This window comes from Engraulis encrasicolus, chromosome 4 (genome assembly GCF_034702125.1).
Source record: "Engraulis encrasicolus isolate BLACKSEA-1 chromosome 4, IST_EnEncr_1.0, whole genome shotgun sequence".
Taxonomy (NCBI): Eukaryota; Metazoa; Chordata; class Actinopteri; order Clupeiformes; family Engraulidae; genus Engraulis; species Engraulis encrasicolus.
The window spans coordinates 2270001-2286207 of NC_085860.1; the positions used below are offsets into that span (position 1 = coordinate 2270001).

At 43.3% G+C, this 16207-nt stretch overlaps 2 long non-coding RNA genes across 2 annotated transcripts; one reads left to right on the plus strand and one right to left on the minus strand.

Annotated features, from left to right (window-relative positions):
- Positions 1-6699: 6699 nt before the first annotated feature.
- Positions 6700-8236, plus strand: LOC134446638 (uncharacterized). Its single transcript, XR_010034432.1, has 2 exons — positions 6700-6973; positions 7587-8236. It is a non-coding gene; the product is annotated as an uncharacterized LOC134446638 (long non-coding RNA).
- A 3305-nt stretch (positions 8237-11541) lies between these two features.
- LOC134446639 (uncharacterized) lies at positions 11542-14036 on the minus strand. The gene is made up of 3 exons (XR_010034433.1): positions 13811-14036; positions 12549-12629; positions 11542-11754 (listed from the first exon to the last, which is right to left on the minus strand). It is a non-coding gene; the product is annotated as an uncharacterized LOC134446639 (long non-coding RNA).
- Positions 14037-16207: the final 2171 nt, after the last annotated feature.

A 16207-nucleotide genomic window follows, 5' to 3' on the forward strand; every position in this document is an offset into this window, starting at 1 on the left:
GAGAGAGAGAGAGAGAGAGAGAGAGAGAGAGAGAGAGAGAGAGAGAGAGAGAGAGAATTGAAAAGGGTGGGTTAATCTGAAGATGCCCCATAACAGTAGGCCTGTGTGCTAACTCATTACCTGTTGGCTGCATTTCCTGGTCCAGCGAGTGCAGATCAAGTGGCCCTCTCTAACAAAGGGTACAATCAACCCACCACCCACGTCGAGAGATGTGCAAACACGTGCACATACACGCGTGTGACCGCGCGCACAGCAGAGACGTGCGGTCAGGGTAGGCAGGGTAGGCAGTGCCTACCCTGGGATAAATGTCTTAAAAATAAAAACTAACACGTGTTTAAAAAAATATTCTCCAGAGTTCACATAGGCCTACACAACAATAACATTGATTCAGCATAAATTATGAGCTGTTTAAAGTACAGTATACACAGGACAACGATCAAAAACCTAAGTAATCGCACGAAGCAAAGCGCTCAGGCTTGGGCAGGTTGCCGTGGCAACGCGCAGTCCCGGCTGGTAGCAGAGACAGGCTGAAAGCAGAGCTTTCGAATGCCAGCCAGGCAGCCCGGTAAGGCAGCTTTTCCTCTGCCTACCCTGCCTTCAATGCTGTCAATGTAGAAGTTTGCGCATGCGTATTAAGTTGTCACATAGCTTGTCAATGGGACTAAAAGCAGAGCCTTTACTCTGTGGCGGGAGTATGTGAGCCAATCACAGCGCCCAAAATGAAAAATTGTTACAATTCAGGTAGTAGCCAATTTCTGCCCTACAGGCAGCTATGATAGCAACAACTAGCAAGGCAAGGCTTGTTCAAATCTCTAGCCGTATCGGAAAGAAAACATGGCAGTCTTTGGCTTTTTGTCTTTATTATTTTTTTTAAAAATGCCGAGAAGTAGCAAGAAAGACGGTTAAAGTGACAGACAGCTGAGCCGTTTGCAATCGCTGCATTGTGGAAATATTCAACATCAGATGGGTAGCAGCTTCAAGTAGTTTGCACTGGGACAAAATGTCTTCATCATGTCAACCACCCCGGGCTTTTAATGGAACTAGCTTGCATGAAAAACACAGCCTACTTGTGATTCTGCTTTAAGGTAAGATTCATCTAATTATTATGCTGCGGGTAGCCTTTTAACATGAACATGCTCAAGTTTGTTCGTGGTGCCTTTTGTTGTCACCGTTTGTCAGGGTGTTGACATTGAAGATTGGTTGTGCGGTGGTGGACATGAATAGACCGTGTGTGTGTTATTATCGACGCGAGATTGTTTTTTTGAGCGTACGACATGACTCCATTTCCCTAATTTATTATGATGATGACTACGCAATGCGTGAGTTGTGTGGAGCCTGTTAGCAAGTGCAGCTGCGTTCTTTTGAAGTGCGCGGTGTGCGAGTTGAGATCAACGTGGAACAGGACGATTGACTGGGGATGGTTTCTCGGAGTGCTTCCGCACTCACAAATTGACTTTATTTGAAACACCTTGCACAACCGTAGCTGAAGTGTTTGAGAATACTATCACGCACAAGGATGAGTCTCAGAAGTGGTTTCGTTGGTTTACTCGATACTGTCTGAATGCACGGGTCATGTTTGCAAGCAACCCGCCCCCTTGCCTACTTTCCTTCTTGTCTGTGAGTGTTTGATTATCAGCACAAAACGCGGCAGTGAGGCAGGAGCTGTTACCTAGGTTGGTTTATTGCTAAATGTAAATCGTTTCCCCCTCACATGCTATGGTGTGATTCACAGTTGGTGAACTAGACATTTTATCTTCAAAAGTAGGCTACACTGTGCCACCCTCCATCCATGTGAAACGCCCTGGCATTTGCAACAGAATAAACAGAAGAGCAACAAAATCAACTGCTAAAGCCAAAAGTTAAAGCTTTTCCCCCAAAATGTTGTAGCTTTCTAAATTATTATTGTAAAATGTAGGCCTACAGGTCCTTAAAGGTGTACAAAGTATGGGTCCTGGAGCTAATTTGGCAATTTGGCAAAACAAATAATTGTAGCTGGCCTTTTCAAGAAATTGAAATTATGTTTTCACTTATTGTTTCAGATTTAGGTCTACTGACAATGTCCAAATGTCTAAATAGTGTAGCCTATTTACTTATTTAGTTATTAGAGCTGTGGTGGTTAAGCACTGATGGCATCTTATAGCCTACTTTATATTTACAGTATTTAGAGAAACATAGGCCTACTAATTTGTTGCACATTAAAGAAAATATCAGCATGTTTATGTGAATAGGCCTATTTGCCTATTCAAACCATACCTTGTGGCATAAGGCCCCCCTCTCTCACACACACACACACACACACACACACACACACACACACACACACACACACATTTGTAAAAGTTTTTAGCTGATAGTGACTCTCCAGATTTGGTTAAAATGCAGGAAATTGCATCTAAGAAATACATTTTTTTCTGGGGGAGGACCGAACCCACCGTTAATATATATATATATAAATAGATATATATTCTATATTTACTGCCTACCCTACCATACCCTTCACTGCACGTCACTGACACACACACGTGCGTGATGCAAACACACACGCAAGCATGCGTGATGCAAACACGCACGCACGCACGCACGCACGCACGCACACACACACACACACACACACACACACACACACACACACACACACACGTCAAGAGGCAGGCAGCAGCACATACAACCCTCCATTCAGCTGTTGATAATGAAAACCAAAGTGATCCATGAATACATGCATGTCGCAGTAGACAAAAGAGGAAAAATAAGAAAGGTGCAAGAGTGGCCGTCACACTCTCTACATCTGAAACGTGCAGTGTATTGAAAAAATACAAGTCAGGAGAAGATATGAGGGGAGAGGGAGAGAGAGAGAGAGAGAGAGAGAGAGAGAGAGAGAGAGGGAGAAAGATAGAGAGAGATACAAAGAGATAGAGAGAGAGAGAGAGAGAGAGAGAGAGAGAGAGAGAGAGAGAGAGAGAGAGAGAGAGAGAGACAGATAGAGAGATAGAGAGAGAGAGAGGAAAAAGGTCATTTTGTGCACAGCACTCTATTACAGGGATACAGGCTGTCATTATGCCGCTGGATTGTATGGTTGGCTCATAATGTCCACAGATTGCTAGTTTGCTAGACGGCGGCTATGCAATTTGCCGCAGCCTTGAAGGATCCTCCAGCCTCTCCGCTCCTCTCCGCTCCGCTCCTCTCCTCAAGTCGCTCTCGCCCCGAGCAGGAATTGCTGGAGCATTGGCTTTTGTCTGCTGGAGACACGGGGGCAATTATCCAGCTCTCTGTAGACACACACACACACACACACACACACACACACACACACACACACACACACACACAAAAAGACACACATGTGCGCGCGCACGCACACACTCACACACACACAAAGGCACACATGTAAGCGCACGCACGCACGCACGCACGCACGCACACACACACACACACACACACACACACACACACACACACACACACACACACACACATACACCGACTTGAATCCCCAGACAGGCAGTGGAAAAGCAGATCTGTCTTACACTTCAGAGCACCTCTGGGTTCTATTAGGGAAGAAGAACATCTCTCTCTCCCTCCCTCCCTCTCTCTTTCTCTCTCTCTCTCTCTCTCTCTCTCTCTCTTTGCCTCTGTCTCTCAGAGTTCCTCTCCTCTTGTTCAGGAAAAGGTTGTGTGTGTGTCTGTGTGTGTGCGTGCGTGCGTGCGTGCGTGCGTGCCTGTGTGTGTGTGTGTGTGTGTGTGTGTGTGTGTGTGTGTGTGTGTGTGTGTGTGTGTGTGTGTTGTTGTTGTAGCTGGTGTTGGGTGGGCATGGTCTGTCGGGCAGGGCAGACCTTCCACCCACTGGGCTTTTGGAGGGGAAAACATGATTATGTCATAATGTATTTTAGGGGAAGGAGATCCATTTAAAAGATGCCCTCACCACAGAGCTGTGTCCCCATCACCATCACTACCCCTCAGCCCACAACACCCCCCAACACACACACACACACACACACACACACACACCCACACACACACGCACGCACGCACGCACGCACGCACGCACGCACGCACACACGCACGCACGCACGCACGCACGCACGCACGCACGCACACACACACACGCACACACACACACCGCCTGTGATTGAGTGCTATAGCACAGGAAGGTCCCCCATGTGTGACCCCAACCTACCCCACCCAGTGTGTGTGTGCGTGCGTGTGTGTGTGAAGAGGGCAAGAGGATGTCTGGGCCTGAGAGATGTGTTGATGGGTCTGATGTGGTTATTTACTCATTTATTCAGGCTGATTTCATTGTCGAATAAATAAAAGGCGCCAGGCAGCAGAAGCAGTGGCTGTAGACAAGGGTCATATTTATGGCCAGACTGGGGGGAAAGCAGTACACAGATGCACCGTATGCTGGAAAGTGCGTAGTAACACATATGGAAACACACTGGCAAATACTATTAAAATACTTAAACTAAAAAAAAAGATTGTGTTTATGAATGAACACTTTTATGTAGCAGGGATTAGTAATATGAGGAATCTAAAGCCAGCATGCTTTTTCCTCATACTCTCTGATGGCTCCAAATATGATTTGGTGAAGGGACATTCAAAACTGCCTTTTAACACCACCAGTGTGTGTGTGTGTGTGTGTGTGTGTGTGTGTGTGTGTGTGTGTGTGAGCAGGGCTTGAAAACGAAATTATTTTTCAAACGTTCCGTTCCGAACGGTTCAGGCAAGTTTCAGTTTAACGTTTTCGTTCCTGCAATCGTTCCCCCACAAAAATATCGTTCCTGAACCGGTTCGGAACGAAAAATAACGTTCGTTCTTAACGTTCCTGCAGTGTTTAACGGCCATATTAAGTCTATTTTCGTGGACTTTATCTTAGAATAGACGTACTCATTATTTCCCCTTGATTTACACAGCTATTCTCAAAAATAATAACACACCCAAAAACACTCAGATGGGCTATCCATCCTGGCAGATTTAACCGGATGCCTATAATTCTTATCAAAAGTAGCCTGCCAGCCCAGTAGCGGTGGGTGGATGTTGATTAGGGAGGCACAATACAGAATAGCCAGAGAGAGTTCCTAAAAAATCTCTGGAATAGCGCAGGTAAACGTCAGCATAATAAGAGGTGTCGATAGGCATGGATATCAGTTCTTGCCTAGCTATTTAATAGGCCATCGATGAGGTTTGCAGCAAGTGAAACGTGTAAGTAAAAGGGACACAGTTTGCGCCACAAAAAAATCCCAAACTGTTTTGAGATGTGCACGATGCAAGGGGTCACTAGTTCTAAAGAAGGGACAGGTTGCATAGTCTGAAACCTCGGATATGCTCTCAGATATACCAACCATCCCAGTGCAAGTCCATCACCACAAAACCGGAGACCTTTTGTAGCCTAACAGACAAGCGTCACAAAATAGTAAGAGTTTCCACGTAGTCCATCCCATCAGCCCAGCCCTCTGCACGACAGAAGAGAATAATAACTTAAACAACAACAAATGCGCTGTCTTTCTCTAGTCCCTGCTTGTTGTCACACGCGACCTACTGTTCGTGATGACAGCCAGGAAATAGTTCTATTGCGCAATACGGAAACCATCGAAACATTGAGCGGGCCAGCTAACGTCAGCTAGCGTCTGTCCATCTGCCACGAATGACTTTATCCCGCATTGACCACAACAACAGATAAATAAGACGTCCTTGATTACAGCACATAAAACACCAGCTCTCACCTCTCTTCTCTACAACCGACAGTGGGATACGCTGCGCACAACAAAAGCACTTCAGTAACTTTACAACATAATTTGCCATAACCGCATTGAACATCGAGGCACTCGGCGGTGCCATTACAAGTAGTAAGCTAAACATGACTTACCCACCAGTTGCCTCTCGAGAGCACTCTGCGAATTAGGTTCCTCAAATCGCCTATCCAATTCCTTTGCAAATCATAGACTGTGGTCCTGTAGGAATCCCAACACCGATCTCAAGACATGTTCTATTTTGCTCTCTCCATGGTGTCAATATAAAACTCTGTAGACTGTCCGTGAATGAGACTGAAGAACAGCGCGGGTAAAGTGTCATTTCTCTTACAAAAACTTATTTGATATTGGTGGTCAACAACTTTAGGGCGGGTTTATTAGAGCCAACTTCCAATCACTACGAGAAAGCCAGGAGAACAGAGACAGTTTAGTTCTAGTTTCCTATCAAAATCTCTGAGGAGAAGCATATCCTAAAATTTACCCAGGAAGTTTCTCCATACAATGCGCAGTCGCACCCTGATTGGCCAATGCTCCTCAATATTTTATCAATCGGCGGCAAGAGCTCAGGTGAAGCAAAATGCTGTTTTTTATTTTTTTGTGTGTTTTTTAATTATTATTATTAGAAAACAGACAAGTGCAGTCAGAGACAAAATGCTGTTGCTGTATGCATGTTTCCCCTCATACAGTAGCCGAACTAAAAGACTGTCGCCATGGTTACTCCTCAAACAAAATCGTGCACTTGTATGAAATATCCATCATTTGCATTGACGTCACAATATCACATACTGAATTTTGCTGGACGGCAGAAGTACACATTCGTACATAGGAATTATATGCAGACGAAGACAACTTTGACCATAAAATACCAAAGAAACACGTAGTTCTTGTATTTTTAAACAGGATATGTACCTGGCGTTATCAGGATAGGTTGGCCACGGTGGATGTGTTCAAATCATAGATTTATTCAAATGTATTCTGCTCCACTAGATGGCATAACGGGAACGGGCGGTACGAGAAACTGGGAGAAGAAGAGAAAGTTGTTGCTTGCTTCCAGCCATGAACTTACTCTGCCTGCGATATATATTTTTTTATCCCGTGTTTATTTTTTTCAGTAAAGTTGTGAACTTAAACCAAACCTCTGCATTGGCAAAATAAGCACATTTATGCACCGTTTCTTCATTGGTGGCTGGGCACCGCGGCTGCATCCTCTTCTTCGTGGCATGGCACAGGTAAGATAATGCTGCTAACCTAACTTAGAACTACTAGGCTACAAGACGCACGGTACATTTTGTGTCAGGCATTTCGCAAAGTGGTGTTTTGAATAGCATATCTTTTCATCTCAGATGTATCTTGTAGGTTAACTTGAATTCTCTCGCTTCGTTTCATCCAAGTGGATTTCATTGTTGTTTCAGCCACGTCTGCACAATGTAGGCTATTGTGAAATATAATTCTATATCTTCTGTTTACATGTCCAATATGTTCATTTGTACTGTATTATTATTGTTACCAGTCCATCACTGCTACCTGTCCTGTCTTGCACTTTCTGTCTGTCTGTAATTGTCAGTCCTATGTCCTGGCATGGTAGAGAGAAAACGTCGTTTCCCTTGTATGACCATAAATAAAGTGACAATAAAAGCTGACTTGACATACTTCAATGTTTCAAATCGGTGTTGCATTACATTGCACATGTAGAAACACATAGGACAGAATGTCGGTTACATACTTTGATTAAATAATTTTGATTTGATTTGATTAAATAAATCATTTGAAAAGATGACCTTCACAAGAGAAAGAAAAGCACAACAAACCTGTTATTTATCTTTTATTGTTTTTATTGTTTAGTAATTGCAGGTTCATCAGTCAGGTGGTCAACACCCAAACTAAAACCATGAGTCATGGTGGCCAGGATGACGTCCAAGAATTGCATCCCAGCAGCACAGGTAAATACATGACTAGTAAGTTGGGATGAGTGTTATTTTCTGACATTATACATCACATTTTAATTCAGACAATATTGCCAAGGGAGTTAATTATTCAGTACTGTACCAGTACATTACAATGCATGGCTAGATTCATTTAAATAGCATGTTTGTCTTTTCTTTTTTTCTAATTAGATGGGGGAGCCAACATGAAGAGGTGTCCAGAGAGGCTTCTTCCTCTTTGGCTTTGCAGCAGCACCAGGACCTCACCATCACTGATGCTGTTCCCCTCATCCATCGGGCCTACCCTGATGCACTGATCACCTGTACCAGTTGTTGGAGTTTTCAGAAGGGCTCTAAATTAACTTTTTTTATTCACTAGTAGCCAAAATGGCTAGTATGTTAATCTCCAAACATACCGGTACATTAAATAATGGGTCAAAGTGCCAAGTATGTTTTCTTTTCTACCAGCAAAACTTAATTTTCCCAGCATTTGGCTGGTTGGCTGGTGAGCCCTGGTTGTCATTGATGGTGAGTAGCTGTGATAATAAATAACTGAAATGATGAAGTCCATCCAGACATGTCTTGCTTATTTTATTGTACTAATACAACAACGTAGAACATTTTCTGTGAAAGCCCAACTGGGAAACTCAAACTCCCATTGACATTGTGACACAGCACACAAGTGTTCACTGCACGAAATTGCATTTATGCTTCACCCGTGCACAGGGGCAGCCCCCAATGGCGCCCCAAGGGAGCAGTGTGGCGGTACCATGCTCAGGTATGGAGGAGGATGGGGGAGAGCACTGATTACTTAACTCCCCCCACCAACCTGGTGGGTCGGGAGTCCAACCGGCAACCTTTGGGATACAAGGCTGACACTCTAACCACTTACCCATGACCGCCTGTCAATCTTCAGTCTAGTCTAACTAATTATATTGTCTCCACTAAATGTATATCTCAGGTGACATGGGTATACTGGTATGGGGATAGTGCTGTATGTAAATAATATTAACCCATTTCAGCCGGCACCAAAATGCCAGCTAATTGCCTATGCCCCTTTTAAGAAAGGTGTCCTCATCCTATAAAAAACCCCAAATAACTAAATAAGTCTCTGAAGCACATACAGACATGATATGAGTTTTAAAAGCTAAGACTATCCTCTTGCATTAGAACATTGATTCAGCTCTAACATACCCACATTTTTAATCTAAAAAAATCTAATATGTCATGCCTAAATGCTGTGTCGCTCCAGGCACCTAGGTCAATACAACGAGTACACAGCATCCAGCATCAATGGGTTGACTATTACAGGCCTAGTTCAGATAACCATTTATTAATATAAATAAGTACTTGCATGTCTATTTTAGATGTCCACCCCACAATAGATATCCCCTCCCATCACCTACAAAACCTTGAAATGTATTTGTACTTTGTGTCTAAAAATAAAGTATTTGAGCCATTGAATGAACTGATTACTACATTGAGTTGGTGTGATTAAAAGGTTGAAATCGGCTAAACTTGACTTGGTGTGCTGGACCTCTGGCTCTTCCATACATCCAATGTGTCATGACATCAGATCATCGCTCTTCTCATCTGGAGAAACAGAAAGATAACACTTAGCTGACACTTATCCAAAGCAACTTCGTTACTCACAGTGAATTGTTAACTGTCCCTGCAGCATGGGGCTTGGTGCCTAGCTCATAGGCCTACTTCAGCCTGGATGGGAGGTGACGGGAGAGGTGTAGGATGGGATTTGAACCTGCAACCCTCCAATCGTAATACCACTTCCCAAACCATTAAGCCTCTGATGTGTGTGACTGATTTCAGAGGGCAGACAATTTGGATGACAACACAACAAAGTGGTGGACTTCATATTATTGACAACAACATCGACACTGGTGGGCCTATGCATGTCATTAGGCTATAAATAGGCCAGCATGGATAAGGTGATTGGCATTTCATGACAGCATCATGCTGGAGAGTAGGCCTACTACTTTGGAAAATCAGCGCTAGAGATGTACACATGGTTTATTTTTACATTTGAACCTTAACAGTATGAACGTCATAGCCTTGCTATTTCACCAAGAGCTTTATGAATTCCGTGTTTATGTTACAGCCTGCAATATCTTAGCGTCCATCATAGCGTAATGATGCTGATAATTAACGTTAATCATGGAAAGCATCTTACATTGACCTAACAGAAAAAGCCACTGAAATTGCACATTAGACTTAAATTAACTAGCGTTCACGAATTAAGAGACAAATGATGATACAAAGGATGGCAAATGAGAAACTTACCGTGGTGCTCATCCAGCTACTTGAGTAGGCTAGTTTGATGGTTTTCCAGTTGGTTGCCGCGATTCACCTCAGCTTTCTCGTTTTATTTTGAGAAGTCACGCCTGGGTTGTAACCCTATCTGTTTTTGTAACAAACAGCACAATGGGTGTTCACGGTGTTTAGTTTATCGGCGATCTAAGTTACGTTATGAGTTACTAAACGTTGCGAGTCCCATAGGAATCCATTCATTAATGCTGCACTCTGCCGTCCTCTTGCCGTCCAGTGGCCGTCCACTAGAACGTTTGACGTCACATGCAAATGATGGATAGAGAACGAAAAAAAACCGTTATTAACCGGTTTGTGGATTTCAGAATAACGTTTTTGTTCCGGAACACTTGAAGACCATTTCGTTTTCGTTTCCGTTTCCGTTCCTTGTAAAATTCCATAAAATTTCGTTCGTTTTCGGTTTTCGTTTTCGTTCCTTGAACCGGTTCGGAGCCCTGGTGTGTAGAGTAGAGTAGAGTAGAGTAGAGTACCCTTACGGAAGGAAAATATATTTTTGAATATATGAAATGAAAATATATTATAATATACTACAATATATTGTTTGCCAATATATCATTTTATATTGTACAGCAGTATATTGCACAATATAAAGTGATATATTTTGCGGTATACGAGAATATAGACATTATTGCCGTTTTCGTATATTGACTTATGTATTGCATTATACTGTGAAATATATTGTTGGATATATGGAATTATATCCCATATAGTATATGACTTATTGATAAATCATATATTGATTTATGTATTGTATTATACTGTACAATATATTGTTGCATATATTGAATTATACCCCATAGTATATGGCTTATTGATGAATCATATATTGATTTATGTATTGCATTATACTGTACAGTATATTACTGCATATATTGAATTATATCCCATAATATATGGCTTATTGATGAATCATATATTGATTTATGTATTGCATTATACTGTAAAGTATACTGTTGCATATATTGGATTATATCCCATAGTATATGGCTTATTAATTAAATCATATATTGACTTATGTATTGCATTACACTACACAATATACTGTAACGTACTTTATACAAGGCATTTATGAAGTAATGTAATTACAACAATGACCAAACATCAATTCAATTCATTCAACTGTTGACATTGGTTTATTAAAAACATGAAACCAACCGACCCTTTAACACCACCGCTCACACATGCAGAGACAGAGGGGCAGACAGGCAGGGAAACGACTTGACAACGACACCGGCCAACAGGCCAAATGCTGGTGAAACTTGCCTGTGGCCAGTAACAATTTCAGTCTCCCACTTTGGCCAGTAACTTGTACTCAATGAAAAAGCAGAAATATTCTAAAAAAAAAAGAACCAAAAAAAAAGAAAACAAAACAAAAACTGTGGCTGTGGCCGGTAAGCGAAACACCTCGCATAAAGCACTGGCACACATGCACGCGTGCACACACGCGCGCACACACACAAACACATACGCATGCCAGCGCCCACACACACACACACACCCGCACCCGCGCGCGCGCGCACACACACACACCTTCAGATATATTTTTTTTTTAAAAAGGAAAAGAAAGTGAAGGTGAATTCAGGGGCAGACCGCCCGCAGCCTCAGTCACTCAAGGTCAACAAGAGGGCTCATAGGCCTGTCCATGGACTTCTTTTTCTATTGGTGAAGCAGTTCACAGATTCTTTTATTTAGCGACATCCGGATCTCCCCCATCCTCGCACCTGGATGTGCCTGAGCAACAGCATCTGCAAAAGTAAAGTAAAAAGAATGTTAACTCTCTAACCCATTGAAACTTGAAGGGTATGCCACTAGTTTGGGGCCAAATACACCGTTGGTTCATGAAGGGTTTTATTTTTCATGTTAAGCATTGTGTTACATTCTCATACTCCTTCCTTTCAATAGTCTGAAACAAGTGCCCAACATTGCCCAGCTTTGTAAACCCAGGTCAATGATTTTAACCACATTTAGCCCAATGAACCCTTGAATGTAACATGTTACATCAGCAAGTTTCACACATTCAATGTGCAGTTAATAATGTAGCTCAAGTAAACTCTAAATCTGGATGTCCTAACCCACTGCCCCTGACCCATCCAGTCCAGACAGCCCCCACCTCCCCCGACACCGCACACCCACACAGCTCAGTACCACCCCCCACCCCCCACACACACACACACACACCGTCCTACAACCAACCACACCTTCACCCTGCAATAAATAACTAGGTTACATCCATTCCATAATTAACATAAAAATAATAAAAACAGGGATACATTCATGTCTACATATCCCCCTCCCAACTTTTACCCTAGCTTCCATCCCCACCAGCAGTACCAACACTAGCTGCAGAGGTCCATTTTGTCCCACTCAATCTCTCTTATTCCCGGTTTATTCAGTAGCTTGATTGAATGAGGTATAAAGGATTTTTTGAAACGATTATATTTGCACCAAGGGAGTCATGAAACTCCTCCCAAAGTTCAGATAGATGTATTCCCCATTTAGTGCATGATCACCAGCATAGTAAAGGCACAGTATTGCTCACCATTTCAAGTACTGGAATGCACACCAGTCCATGTGACTATTTTTTCCTCCAGACCATCGCTGCATACCTCTTCAGCAACCTCTGCAAAAAAAAGTTAAAAGAGCAACAGAAAATTAACATTCACTCACACACTTAACCTTAAATAGGCACAAGGATACCCACCAAGCTCATCACTTCTATATCATTGTCAGAATTGTGAGCGAAATCTGGGGGGGAGTTCGGTAGACTGGTGGAACTACAGCATTCTAGCTCGCAGTGGCAGAGCGTCGTAGTGGCACTCTGTGTCTCGTCCCGACAACAGGGAAGATAAGACATTGAAATCGCAGCAGCCAGCATCGTTAACAGTTGCACGTCTGTTCTTGGCACGAAGGCACTCTTTTATGAAGATGATGAAGCGAAGGAAGACTTAAACTCATGCATGTAACTGGCGAGAATGAATTCCGATGAACAAGAATGACTCGCGCATTCGTTTAAGAGTAAACATGAACACCAACATGACTCAATGAATGCAATTGCTGTGAGCAAAGCAAACTCCGAACTATCACAGAGTAGCTGAAGACAACGACGTGTAGGCTACCGTTTTGAAATTCACCTACAAGAACGGGACAGTGCAGTTAGTTCGTGAGCAAGTTACTCAAAAAAACCTATTGATGTTACCACAATGGGAAAACCGAAGCAGCAACAGCTATGCTTTACCAAAAATAATGCAGGACATTGCCTCGTTTTACTATACTGTAGTGCCCATTTTTTAACCAAGTTAGCGATGTGCATTTAGATCTTGTCGCACTTCACTTCTGCTTTGATTCCCTTGCGTTAGCCGAGTAAGCTAGGCGGCTAATTAACTGAGGCCTGGCTTTCTAGGCTGACGTTGGGGCTCAGCAGTATTAGCCAGATAGATGTTGCTAACGTTCTCTGACAAGCCAAATAAAGTGGGCTCACCTGAAATTGACCACTACAACCATATAATATCGACCCAAGTATTACGTTTACGTTTTCAAGATGTGTAGAACCAGACCTACTGTCAATGAGAACTACACACCATTTCGACAACGCAAATATCGCTAGCTAGCTTACAATAGCTTGGTAGCGCGGGAAATTCAAAAAAATAACGTATTTCTAGTCCTTGGGGGAAAAAATGAACAAACATCCAACTTCGATAACCACTTGGCTAAACTTTGCACATCAACCACTGTAGACGTTTCAGACTATATGCTTGTGTATTTATGTTAACAAATTAACAAACTTATAACTTTATAACTTACCTCGAGGCGGCTGGTTGGTTTGTGTCACTGTGGTGGGGAGTCTGGCTGGCGACAGTGTGGAGCTAAAATCCGGACCGCGCTCGAGCCGAGACGGCTCTCTCGCCACTTTAGCTTCAGGTTGTGACGACGTGACGTAGGCGCGTCATACGTGATATGAGAGCTGAGATGATTCAATCAGAGACTCCTGTATATTGATCAATATATTATTATATATGGCCATATATGGTCCACCTAAAATGACTTTTTAATGTCGAGTAAATGTCCAATGTCGTGCAAAATGTGCTTGCTGAACTAAAAACATCAAGAAATACAGACTGAATAGTGGAATACAGTTTTGTTTTGCCAGCCATATATTTTAAAATATATGGATCAATATATAGTAATATGTTGTTCAATAATATATTGCTATGTATTTTCAAATATATGAGCGTGTTGGTGATATTGTGATATATTTTCTAATGTATTGCAGTATAAATTGTAGTATATTGCAGTATATTTTCCTTCCGTAAGGGTAGAGTAGAGTAGAGTAGAGTAGAGTAGAGTACTTTTATTAATCCTGAAGGAAATTAAGGTGCCTGTCAGCTTACATAAATGCACAAACACACACACACACAAGACATTATACACATAATTGAACATTACAGGAAAAATATATCTTGAGTACTACCGCCACACATTATCTCACACACACACACACTCTCTCTCTCTCTCTCTCACACACACTCACACACACATTGTCCCACCCACACACACACACACACAAACCCACCCACAACCCCCCTCCCACACACACACACACACACACACACACACACACACACACACACACACACACACACACACACACACACACACACACACACATCCCTGCACAGACACAAGGTCCTGGTAGGGTGTCATGTTGCATACATTCACACTCACAGAAAAACAAAATAACCATGTTAAGTACACATACAAGAGCCAAAGAAATTCTAATTATTGTCCATGCAAAAGCTGAGTAGTTCATGGCAGCTATTCCAGGGGGTGAGGTAGCTGAGGTGGGGTGTACTGGGTTATTGTCCTGTATTGGGCAACCCTTAAAGTGTCCAAGGTAGTGCAGGCGCTTGCTCCAGGGGGTGGGGGTGGGATGAAGTGTAACTGCTCAGTAGAGAAAAGAATCGGGAAGGGGGGGGGGGGGTGTAGTGGCTGCAGGTTGAGTGTGTGTGTGTGTGTGTCTGTGTGTCTGTGTGTGTGTGTGTGTGTGTGTGTGTGTGTGTGTGTGTGTGTGTGTGTGTGTGTGTGTGTGTGAGTGTGCGTGCGTGCGTGCGTGCGTGCGACATTACCATTTTGGTGACGATTAAGTTATAACATGGCCAGTACATGAAAGGGTTTAAGGAATACTGGCACTGTGGTGTACAATAAAAAATGAACCAATAAGTCAGAATGTTTGGTGAGGAGGGCTCTTCAGCTTGCCCAAATTCCGGTGAATATATTGAATTAAAGATATAGTCTTTACAGCCCTAAACCAGCAAGGATGGATTCCAGAGATTCTGAGCTGGATGGTATTTTTCTGTCGTGGTGATAATTAGACAAGAATGTGGCCCTCCGTTATGTGTGTGTGTGTGTGTGTGTGTGTATGTGTGTGTGTGTGTGTGTGTGTGTGTGTGTGTGTGTGTGTGTGTGTGTGTGTGTGTGTGTGTGTGTGTGTGTATGCTTGCGTGCGTGCGTGCGTGCGTGCGTATGTGTTTGTGTGTATATGTGTGTTTGATAATAGGCATGAGGGCTTGTCTGTGTGATTGACCACATCTGGAATGCCACCCTTTCAGAAAAAAAACATGCATGCCACTGCTGTTTGTAAAATGGTGTATTATAGGATGTGTGTGTGTGTGTGTGTGTGTGTGTGTGTGTGTGTGTGTGTGTGTGTGTGTGTGTGTGTGTGTGTGTGTGTGTGTGTGAGTGCTCTGTGGTGAGCTGAGCGTCCTTGTCAAAGGAAATGAGATGACAGAGTGCAACATGCATGGGGTTGGGGCTGTCATATCAATGGTGTGTGTCCTGTGATGAGGGAACAGTGGAGAGATTTCAGCACAGAAGCACACACAAACAAACAAGCACAAGCACACACACACACACAAGCACAAGCGCACGCACACAGGCACGCACATACACACACACACAGCGCCTAACTAATGACACTGGAACCCTGTGTGACAGGAGTGGCCGGGCCCAGCAAGAAGAATTGTTTTGACAGGGTAATCTGGGCATCGGGCTAGGGCACCCATTCAACATCCAGCCTGCCCTCTCTCTCGCTCTCGCTTCCCTCCCCGGCGACTCATGCATTCACACAAAGACACGCACGCACGCACGCACGCACGCACGCACGCACGCACGCACGCACGCACACACACACACACACACACA